Here is an 11,299-nt window from a genome sequence, read left to right on the forward strand (position 1 = left end):
CTTATATTTAGTTAAATCATACCCATACTCAGCAGTTTCTCAAAGACCGTAAGCATGTGACCTTATCTGTAGTGGATAATATTTTTAAATGAAAGATCATTAAGAAATTAAGCACTTCAAATTATAGCAAACAACAATTTTCTAAGTAAAATTACAGACCAAAGAATTCTTGTCTTTCAAGTCTTACAGAACAACATCCTGAAAATGCCTTATTTACCTAACTTTAAAAATATCTAAAAGATCCAAAATATTTTGAAAAGCCCAGTAAGTTGTATTTTCAACACTGACATTAAACAGATATTTCAGGGGCTGTGCAGATCGCCCCTAAGGGGCAACCTGCAGCTGCCTCCGTCTTCACCAGATCGAGGCCCCAGCAACTTTTTGCACCCTGGAAAGGGCGCCGTAACTGCTATGCCGTGCCTTTATGGCGCTCCTTTGGCACTGCGTCATCTAAACGCAGTGACAGAGGAGTGTCATGACTCTGTGTGCCATGTGGTGCAGCGCGCAGCATCACACCATCATAGGGACAAAGTCGAGGCATTCCATGCCTCGAATCCGCCCCCAGGCTGACTTTAATGGCCGGTCTGCACAGGTTTTCAGTTTTCACAAGTTAAGAAGTCATCAACTTGTTAACTATCTGATTTATCAATTATTATTCTAAACAACAATTCAAGGCAATGAACAGCACAGATCCTGCATCGGGAGACACAGCTACAACTCTTTCATGATAGCTATATCTCCCAGCACTACCCCAAAAAGCTACCTGATGCACCCCCTCTCCCAAGAAAGATGTCTGAAGCACTGGAAGGTGGAGTAGTGTGTAAAGATGCTGCAAACTCTATCCTAGCCGTGAAACAAGTTGTGACAGGCAGCTGTGCTAGGACCCTGAAGAGTCACTGCCACTGCCTGTTCCTAAGCATGTCACTGCCAGGAAAGACCTGGAGGCATCTTCACATGCTCCCTGCTCTGCTCCCCAGGGCCTTGGAAATTCTTTTGTTTACAGTGCTAAAAAAATGTATGTTGAATGTGGGTGGGCAACTTTCAGCTGTTGCAATGATACAATGACCATGAATGTGATTCCAGAAACTTCAGTGTCATAAGTCAATTTCTGTTGTTAACTGCCATCAAGGTAACTTCAACCTATGGTGACCCTATGAACCAGAGATCTACAAGTCATCCTGTAATCAATGGCCCTGTTCAGGTCTTGCAAACTCAGGCAATATCATCAATATTGAAGAGAAAGTCAGCTCCTATTTTTGTATGGTTAAGAAGTCCAACCAGCTGTAATGGTGGTTCTAATTAAAAGCTAGAGCTACCACATACAAATCTAACCCATCTCTGAGTTTGATGCTTTAACTATCTTCTAGGCTAAACTTTAATAAGATTACTTGCCGAACCTTTATTCACGTAACCTTAGCGCAATACCAAAATGTTATAATATGTAAAGAAGCCACCAAATTATATGGAACAATGGCATTTTACATGGTTTCATGGATGATGGATTCACCTGCCCACACTGCCCCCTTGTGACAAAAATTCTGCAATTTGTCCTCAGATGTGAATCTGACATGTGATTCCCAGCTGACGAATTGTGGTTCTTAAAAGAACAACTGCAGTGTTGATTACAACATTTCAGTCACACTATGAGGATATGTAAAATCAACAGGTAATTGTTGATATAATTCTTTACACTCCAAGGCGCGTCACAAAAGGCCGCTTCCCCGTGGCCTGGAAAGGGGTGTCCTTGGGGCTTCATGCAGAAAGGAACCGCTCGGCCCCTTTCTGTCTTGTGTTGCTGGCGCAGCCGTCTAAAGGCTGCGCCAGTAACGCAAATCCCAGAAGGAGCTCCATTTCGGAGCTCCTTCTGGTGCCGCGGAAAGGGCACTCTATGTGCCCTGGCATGGCGTCAGTACGTCACTACTGCGCTGCCTCATTTGGAGGCGGCGCAGTGGTGACGTAGCAATGGCGGCCCCCGTGTGGAACAGGCGCACCATTTTGTATGGACTCGATCCATACTAGGGTTAGGGGAGTCTGGAAGGGACACCCATTTCTAACCCTAGTACGGACCCAGTCCGTACTATTACACCCGTCTGTAACAGGCCCAAGATGCTATATTCTGAACTAGGCTCTTTCCCATAATAATTATAATGGGCTGTATCAATTTGGACACAAGCTTATTGCTGGAGGGCCCTTTAAACCAGCAGAGCCTTCTGTCAGCAGAATGAGAAGGATACCAATTTTTTAGTGAGCCACCCCCTTCCAATATGTTCCATATAGTTGGCAACCTTTGAGAGTGTGAAGTAATATGAGGGACAGGGAATTGTCAAAATACACCTCGCTCCCTGCTGCATTCAGTTGGATAAAAGATTGTTTAGTCAAGTCACCAATTAGATACAACCATAAGACTTTGTTTCAATTACCATGGTAAACTGGCATGCAACCAATTTATGTATGGCATGGAGAACAAATTATATAGTTCACACTTCAGTTCATTTGTCAAAGAATTTTGTTCTTTCCTTGTTGTCAGTGGGAGACCAGGGTTCGAAGCCCCACTCAATCATGGAAACCTACTAGGTGACTGAGGACAAGTCATACTCTCACACTAAGGCTTCCTTCACTCTGCAGAAATAATCCGGTTTGGCACCACTTTAATTGCCATGGCTCCATACTATGGAATTATAGGAATTGTTGTTTTGTGAGACATTTAGCTTTGCCTGACAGAGAGCTCTGGTGCCACAACAACGTACAACTCCCAGAATTCCACAGGACTGAGCCACAGCAGTTGAAGTGGTGTCAACCTGCATTATTTCTGCAGTGCGGTTGCAGCCTAAGAGGAGAGTGATGGCAAACCTCTCTAAATAAATCTTGCCAAGAAAAAAAATGTTATGATATGGTCACTGTAAGTTGTAGTTGACTTCAAGGCATATACCAATAGCAAATCCAAATACATTCCCAACGCAAGTCAAAATTAAAAATATTAGTGCCCCTTAACCTATAAATGGTAAAATACACAATAGGGTTGAGCATTAGAAAAACGTGAAACATCAAGATCTTTAAGGTCTGTTTAAAAATAGTAATAAGCATAAGCAGTTTGCAAAATTAATTTAAGATCAACATATACTTATTTAAGAATAAAAGGGAAATAGGCAGATTTTTAAAAACCTAATGTACATCTTCCTTTACTTTAAAGATAACATTAAGATAGACCATCTTTTCTAGTTACAGGGAAGGAAAAGAAAGCACAAAATAAATGTGCCTTTCTATAATGTAATGAGTGATAGGGCAGTACTACTGCCGTTGTTACAGAATACATGGGATAGATAAGAGAAGATTCAGGTATACATATTATATTTAATCAAACCATGAGATAAGATTTCTGCATGAATATATTTTAAAGAAGAAACTAAAAAACTTGTTTGCATTCAATTTTTTTTAAATATATAAGAAAAAATTAATAGCTAGATGGTCACACACACATTCAATGCAATGGATCCAAATATCCATTTCAAATATCCATAGCGCACAAGAGGTGGTCAGAAACTGATGTAATTTTCCTGTATAGATAACACTCAGAAATATTCCAGGGATCTTGAAATCCAGCAAATTTGTCTGGGCAGGTAAGGAGACATTTATGAAAAACCCAGCAGAGACATTTTTGCCTTACTCTCCCCAATTTTCTACAGCCCTCTGCTTTTACTACATGCCTTCTCCTCCTCACTCATCCCATGCCATTAAGCAGGGCCTTGCATGACATTTTGCATCCTGAAGGGACTCTAGAGCTGGCAGAGAGGGAAAGAACATGTGAGAAAGGCAGCTTTCTCTTTCTCTTTTTGTTAATACATACCTGGAGCCAATCCACTAAAATGTAAGTTAGGCTATGTGGTCTGAAATAAATAATAAACTTCACTTTTCTCAAGTCAATTATGACTTAACGACAGCTCTAAAGAGAACCTATCACAAGGTTTTCTTAGCAAGACTTGCTCAGAGGGGCTCTGTCTTCATCTGTGGCTCAGAGATTGCGACTTGCCCAGTGGGTTTCCATGACTGAGCTGGGATTCAAACCCTGGTCTCCAGGATCAATAGGAAAACAAACTCAGAATCACACAGTTGCAAATGACCAGAATGGCCATATAGTCCAATTGCAGGAGAAATACACAAATAAGATACTCATGACAGATGACAATCTAACATCTGTTTAAAGACCTTGAAAGTAGACTCCACCACTCTCCAAGTCCACTAGTGAACAGATCTTACAGTAGCAATGTTTCTTCTGAATGTTTAGGTGGACTCTCATAATTTGTAATTGGTTTATGTTCTACTCATTCATTAGAACACATGAAGTGCCTTGTTTATACCAGGGGTCAGTCTAATCCAATCTTCAGCCTCTCGGAAGTGTATTAAACAGGACATCGGGACAACAGCGTCTCATAATGCACACATCTGATATTCCAAAATGTACTCTCTCTGAATATTGATTCTAGCTAGATATCTAGTTAGATGACTACTATATTAATTGTTGATAAACTTATATCCATTAATTTGTCTAATCTTTCTCTCTCTGTTAGTTTTCAACTAACCATTTTAAACTTACATAGAGATAAATGGAACATATCCCTTGTCTCACACCAGTGATGGATAACATGTGGTTCTCCAGTACAACTCACAACACTCAGCACCAATGGCTAGGGCTCTTGGGAGCTGAAAGTCAACATCTGGAGAGCCACAAATTCCCCACCTGTTGTACACTATCGCTCCTTACATGAGATATGAACAACATAATTGGGTAATTTTCTTTTCACTTAAATATTGATTTTCAATAAAAAATATTTTCAAAAGCAATGCAGTTAGTAGTCATATTTTTTTACATTTTAGAATCATTTGTTTCATTAGTTCAAGAGATGCTAAACCAACTTGCATAAAATATTAAAAATGAAAAACACATGGTGCTTCTCAAAATCACTGAGAAAACTGCCAGCCTGTTATATACACCAGATAAGGGCCATATAAGCACGTGTGAAGGAATTGTTTTTAGGACTACAGATATGTTGTCCTGCCTTCATAACTCACTTTAATTCCATTTAATATGTGAAAATAGCTGAGGAATATAATACTGGACATTTCTATATCACCTGAGAATTTTCAAACTACCACACACCTTAACTCAATAAACTTTACAACACTTTTATAACGTAGAGGTCTGAGACATCGTAACTTGCCTTAAAACCACCTATCAATTTCAACTGGAATCTTCATGGACCTAGTACACAATTCGAAACATGTCTACTCAAAATTACATTTTATTGGTGTCATCTAGGACTCTGAATGTATGAATGCAGCCTAAACTAGTTTAAAGATCATAAGCCTGCAGTTGAGAAGCCAGTTGTTTGCCGAGTTGAGAATGAAAAGCATCTGCTTTTTTGTTTTCCACTTACTCCATTTTCAAGACAGTATCTTCTAAACATCATTGCTTTATGTACTTTCAAGATTCAAGGAACCCTATACAGCATCTGCTAGCAAGAAAACCCGGCACCACAAATCACCTGTATGCTGCAGATGATTCTGATACATTTGCCAGGCACTGGCCCTGGCTTTTAAGTCTCTCTATTGGTCCATATGAACTGAAAGCACACTGGATTACTTAAAGCCTCCTGTGGTTCCACATCACAAGGAAACAGCAACAAAAAAAACACTTCAGTGAGACTCACTGCAAGATCCTAATAAGCTTCGAAAGAGCATAATCATTTCTCAAAACCACACTAAACCACTGCTGTTCAATCAAAATTAATACAGAATCACTATTAAAAGGAATCCCTCTGGGCCTTTATATTTGTACTGGGGTCAAGCATTAGAAAGGTAAGTTATATACCACAAGCAAGAGATAATAATGTTTGCATAAAGTCATCTTTACATTTTTCGTGTTCAATCTGCTCTTTTTTTTTTTCTTTTTTTGAGAAAAAAGGATTACTACTTATTTCTTAAACATGCGCCAAGACCCTGTTATTTAAGGCTGGGAATGACACTTTCCTGTTTCAGATGTGCTGTAAGAATACTAAAAGAATTAAAAACCGATCAGTAAGCCAAAGTAGGTGTGATATTAAACATCTTTGTATCTAATATGAGGGCTTGTTTTTCTCACTGCAGACTGCTTTACCTGAAAGGTGATAATTAACAGAATCACAATGATTTTGTGAGGGCAGATTTAACCCTTTCCTCTTTATTACAGTCTTTTGAGGGGAAGAACTTCCTGGTATTTCCTTTGAGGAGAAGCTCTCCACAGTTGCTAAAAGGAAATTTTCTTTTAATGGGAAAGCAGCCTTCAGAGGAGGGATTTTCCTCAGGACTACAATGGGGGCGGAAACAGTTAAATTCCCTCTCCATGCTTCTCTGATCCAATGAGTTAACACCCTTCACCTGTGAATGCAATTTATCTTTCTTTAAAAGTAAAATTCAAAACCACATTTAATGGCGCCTCTTGTTTGGTCCAAGACATACATAATGAATTCCCACCCAAAACTTGCTGTGAAGTGTCTAATTCCTCCCTCTGAAACTTAGTTTTCCAAGGTGATCCAAAGAAAAGAGCAAGCGTCCTTCTCCCTCCATTTAATTTTAAACGTAATACCAAACACATATTCAATACACAAATTATTTGTGTGCCTGCACCCATGGCTTGGTGAAGTTCACATGAAGATGAACTACAAATGTTTTCTAACCTGTCCCTAACGGGTATCAAAAGTTGCTAAGAAAGCACCTTGAGTATAAAAAATGTATTTTCATTTCTAGCCCAGTTTTAGACCTCATAAACCCTCAAAGAGGATTTGCAGAGCTATAAATACTGAAAAGCACATAAGAACATACAAATTCCCCCCCCCCCAAAAAAAATTAAAGTGTGAATCAAATTTTTATGGGTGAATTGAAAAATTCAAGGTCCGTAAGCATTTCATTTGTATTTTGTTTTTCATACCCTGCTTATCCCTCTGCCCCCCCCCCTTTCCACATGTGTGCTTATCTGGAGGTTTTATACTTAATAAACAAAGTTTTAGGAACTTTACAAGTAAGAACAGTAACAACTACAAATAAATGTAATTGTTGTAGATCAGGGAAGAAAACCTTGGAGCCAGGCTTGGCTAATACATAAAATTAACCAGACTGGCTTGCAAAAAGACTTCTGCCAAGATCAGTCATGCAAATTCTTGTAGCCCTTTATTGATCAGAAAATGAAAAGCAAATATAGACTGCTAAAACAGGCAAGATACACTGGAGACTGCAGCTCTTCTTCACACAATTATCGGTGGATCGCATACATCACTGTGCCACACCCTCAACACTTGCAATTTGACTGTTTATACAATTCATTTCTAATGGATTTTTTACTCAAGTGCTGTATATATCTTTTAATTTCCCCATTCAATCTTCCTAACTTTAGTTTTCAAGTTTGGACTTAATTTGCACCATGTGAGAAGACACCCATTAAACAGAATCGTTTGGCAACCATGAAAAGTGAACAAAAAGGGAACAACAAGAGATATGTATAATAACTAGACTATTTCTATTCACAAGATATATATATCAAGGTACATAATTACAAGAAACATCAATGATAGCCAATATATATCTGAAGAGTGGAGTGATAACAGTCCATGTGCACAATGTTGCTGATTTTAGCAGTGAAAGTGGTTCTACTGCTGCAACATAATATTAGAGTCCAAAATCTAAAAAGCAATAATAATGGATGATGCTTGGAGCAAATAAACTTGAAGTTGGAACTAATAATATTGGCTGGTAGCAGGGTCCTTATAGGTTGAATTCAGATGGGACGGCTACCTCCGGAGTCCTGTGTGGCCGTTTCGACTCACCAAGGTCTTCATCAGCATATTAATTTCATAACCGGAATAATATAGTACATTGTGTGTTCCATACTTCCACAATATTAAACAGCTTGGCTTGACTGATAAAAAGGATGCTGGTCCACATGGACTGTTATCACTCCACTCTTCAGATATATATTGGCTATCATTGATGTTTCTTGTAATTATGTATCTTGATATATATATCTTGTGAATAGAAATAGTCTAGTTATTATACATATCTCTTGTTGTTCCCTTTTTGTTCAGTCTGTCTAAGTGTAAGCCTGCTGCTCGTTTGTTGGTGTAACCATGAAAAGTGCCCATCAGCAGCGTTGTCCCATGAAATATTTTATGCTCTGTGCACTTGCTTACATCTGAAGCTCACAGATTATTTGCTAGTACAGTATAAAACACTTCATTCCAAGGCTAAAGAGGAAATATCTGCACCAGGCCAGCAGATCTCCATGAATGAAACAACCATTCACATCTTAACCCAGCCTTGAATTGGTGCTCTTTTCCTAAATAACTCGGTTATCCCTATGTCCTTTATGGTGCCATAACTCAGCCTTAGTCCCAAATGTACCAAGTATCTCAGTAGGAAGTATTCCTGACTCCGATACACAAATTAGATTTCCAGGGAGGAAGAAAAAGTTTCTCTTTCCAAATACAACATACACAAGAACATTTCCCTAAATGTTGCTTGGGGCAAAAAAGGAATACACGATTTCCTAAGAAGCCCATGGGCGAGGATTAGCTACAGCTCTCAGTCAATTCAAAAATCACAACACAAATTTCAGCTCCCAAAAGAATCAGAAGCACTTGGTACCTTCTCTCTAAGCACCCTCTTCCATTTCACATGTCATTAAAACTGAACAGGAGCTGCTTCCGACCACAACCCAACATTTTAAAAGAAGAATGATGATGATGATAATCATCATCACCATCATAATCTTTGGACTCGGATTCTCTGTCATGACAAATGCGAGGCTTGATCATTATTACCAGACTCTGGATAGGGCTCCAAATACAGACCTTTTTTGCCTTAAATAAGAAGAGGATGCAGGAGGAGGAGCACCATATACACGATATACAGTCCCTCGCTCTCCCTCCTCCAGGGAATTTAAAAACAGGTCCTATAGTGTGTGTGTGTATACACACACACACACTATATGAACACACTATATACACCTCATCAGCCAATGATGAGGAAGGACCTTGTAGGGAAAGTGGGTAGGTGACACAACAGAAGGAGGAGAGGAGGATAGAAATAATAATAATAATAATTAATAATAACAACAACAACAACATCCTGGAGGTCTGTCCTGCCTTTGGATGTGTTTGGCGATGGGAAGCGAGTAAACATAAACAAGAGGAGCGGTGGTGCAGGACACCAAAGGGAGGGTGGTGGCAGCCTAGGCTGCATCCGCACTGCAGGAATAATACCGTTTTGATACCGCTTTGGCTCGAGGCCTCAGTATTATTGTATATCAAAACGGTATTATTCCTGCAGTGCGGATGCAGCCTAGTTTTTGGAAAATAAAGAGGCTGGAGAAGGAAAAGAAAATGGAAACAGTCCCTCTCTCTCCCTCCTCCTCCTCCTCCAGGGAATTTACAAACGTGTCCTATAGTAGTGTGTATATAGAGTGTGTGTGTGTATGTATATATCCACTATATACACACTATGTGTGTGTGTGTGTGTGTGTGTGTATAGTGTGTGTGTATGTGTATGAATACATATATATATATATATATATATATATCCACTATATACACACTATATATACATAGTATATTTATATATGTGTATATATATATATACACACACACATACTATATATATATATACACACACACACACACACTATATATACACATACTATGTGTCTAAATACACAATATAATACACACCATAAAAACTCTTCCCCAGAATATGAATTCCCCCAATTGGCCTCCATCCTTCCTTCCTTCCTTCCTTCCTTCCTTCCTTCCCTCGGTCCTCCTTTCTCTCTCTCTCTCTCTTTCTCTCTCTCTCTCTCTCTCTCCTGACCGCCATTTCCTCTGCTGCTCCTTCCCCCACCAAGGGCTAATAACAATAACCATAACAATCATACAAAGCAAGCAAGCAAGGCCAGCAGAAGCAGCCGCCCGAGAGGGGCCAGCCCTGGCGCGCCCTGCCTCACCTTCCTCTCCCAGGAGCTGCTGCTGCTGCTGCTGCTCTCCCTCCGAGAGGGAAGGAGTTCTAGTTCTCCAGGTAACGCGAATGGAGGCGAGGAAGGAGGCGCAGGAAGCCAGGAGGAAGGGGCTCTCCTTCTCCCCCTGGGCGCCCCCCTCGTCCTCGTCCTCGTCCTCGTCGTCTCTTAGTTGTGCGGCTCCGTCCGAGGCCTCCTCCTTTTCCTCCCCGGAGAGCGCGCCTGGGCCCCCAGTGAAACGCCTCCCCGCCTTTGCTGCCCTGGCGCCGGGGCCTCTGCCTCTGCCGCTGCTGCTGCTGCTGCAACGCCTGCGAGGCTTCCGACGCTGCTCCTCCTCCTCCTCCTCCTCTTCCTCCTCCTCCTTCCCCCGCAGGCTGCCTCCCTCCCTCCCTTCCTTCCTTCCCTGGCTCCCTCTGTCACAGTCCCTCCTCCTCTCCGCCATTCATGGCTTCAGCCAAGTTTCTCTCTGTCTTTTTAGCCTCTTGTTTCTCTCTCCCCTCAGCAGGGAAAGAGGGAGGCCATGGAGGAGGAGGGGATCCCAGGCATCAGGAGAGGAACCATGGCTTCCTCTGGAGTCACTGAGGAAGGAGGAGGAGGAGAAGAAAGAGAGGCAGGCGAGAGAGAGGGAGACAAAGTTGGCGGCAAACAATAATAAGCCCCCCGTTTTAGTTCTGGAAAGAAGTATGTTGAGAGAGAGAGAGAGAGAGAGAGAGGCCTTGGGCGGAGAGGGGCTGAACTGAGGGAGTTCACTGCTCACATATCTCTCTCTCTCCTCAGCAATAGGATGCTTCTAAAACACACACACACACACACACACACACACACACACACTATATGTATATATATATATATATGCATACTATATACACACAATACATATATATATATATACACATTATATACTCACACTATATATACATATACTATATATACACACAAGCTATATAAATATATACACTGCACACTACATATATAATTATATACACACTTTATGCACACTATGTATATGCATACACTAGTATATGTATACACTGCACACAATACATATATACATATTATATACTGTACACACTATATATACACACTATGTATGTAAATATTGTATACACACACTACATATATACATACACACTATACATACATACATACATACACACACACAATGGGCCCTTGTTATCCGCTGTGCTTTGGTTCCAGGATCCCCCGTGGATAACAAAATCCATGGATGGTTAAGTGGCTTGAATACAAGGGTATACTGTAGTAAAA

The 11,299-nt window shown here is 40.6% G+C and overlaps 1 protein-coding gene across 1 annotated transcript in view; it reads right to left on the minus strand.

Moving 5' to 3' along the window:
* Positions 1–10,374, minus strand: part of NRIP1 (nuclear receptor interacting protein 1) — a 103,363-nt gene extending 92,989 nt beyond the window's left edge. The window contains exon 1 of the mRNA XM_042458094.1: positions 10,025–10,374. The gene's annotated coding sequence lies outside the window, so the exon portion shown is untranslated. The remainder of the gene's footprint in view (positions 1–10,024) is intronic.
* Between the last annotated feature and the right edge of the window lie 925 nt (positions 10,375–11,299).

Source organism: Sceloporus undulatus, chromosome 3 (assembly GCF_019175285.1).
Source record: "Sceloporus undulatus isolate JIND9_A2432 ecotype Alabama chromosome 3, SceUnd_v1.1, whole genome shotgun sequence".
NCBI lineage: Eukaryota > Metazoa > Chordata > Lepidosauria > Squamata > Phrynosomatidae > Sceloporus > Sceloporus undulatus.